Source organism: Aptenodytes forsteri, unplaced genomic scaffold (assembly GCF_000699145.1).
Source record: "Aptenodytes forsteri isolate BGI_AS27 unplaced genomic scaffold, ASM69914v1 Scaffold54, whole genome shotgun sequence".
In the NCBI taxonomy this organism is placed as follows: Eukaryota; Metazoa; Chordata; class Aves; order Sphenisciformes; family Spheniscidae; genus Aptenodytes; species Aptenodytes forsteri.
Window position 1 is genome coordinate 15,604,097 of NW_008796044.1, and position 514 is coordinate 15,604,610.

Genomic DNA, 514 nt, shown 5'->3' on the forward strand with positions numbered 1-514 from the left:
CCCGCAGGCTTGCTGTAGTAGCGGCTCCCCGTGGTGCATGTTCTGGTCCTTTGCCCGGTCTGGCTTAAAATGAATTTGTCAACACTCTCCCCTCTCCTCGTTGGAGTTCATCACCTCTGCCATGCCGTTCCCAGCCAGCCGCGCTGACTCGAGGATAAAACTGCCTATTGTTCCCCTTCAGCTGAAGCCTTCCAGCTGGGAGCTGCTGGGGCAGGGGCTGCCCTTCGGGAAGGGGCAGAGAAGAGCAGGACTTACCATGCGGTCCCATCTACCTGCCGTGACTGCGCCCATGAAGATCCCCAGCACCACGTAGTGCCCACAAAGCTGGGTGAGTCTGGGGAGAGCGCTCCTAGGTTTTCATCTTCAAATGTTAATGCTCCTTATATGTTTCTCAGCTCCTCTCCCAGACTTGAGCTGATTCACTTAAAGAAAAAGTTAATTAAGATGTACAAGTTTTGCTGCAGAGCCAAGCTCTGCCACCCAACTCGCTCTCGGCTCAATAGGAGCATTGATG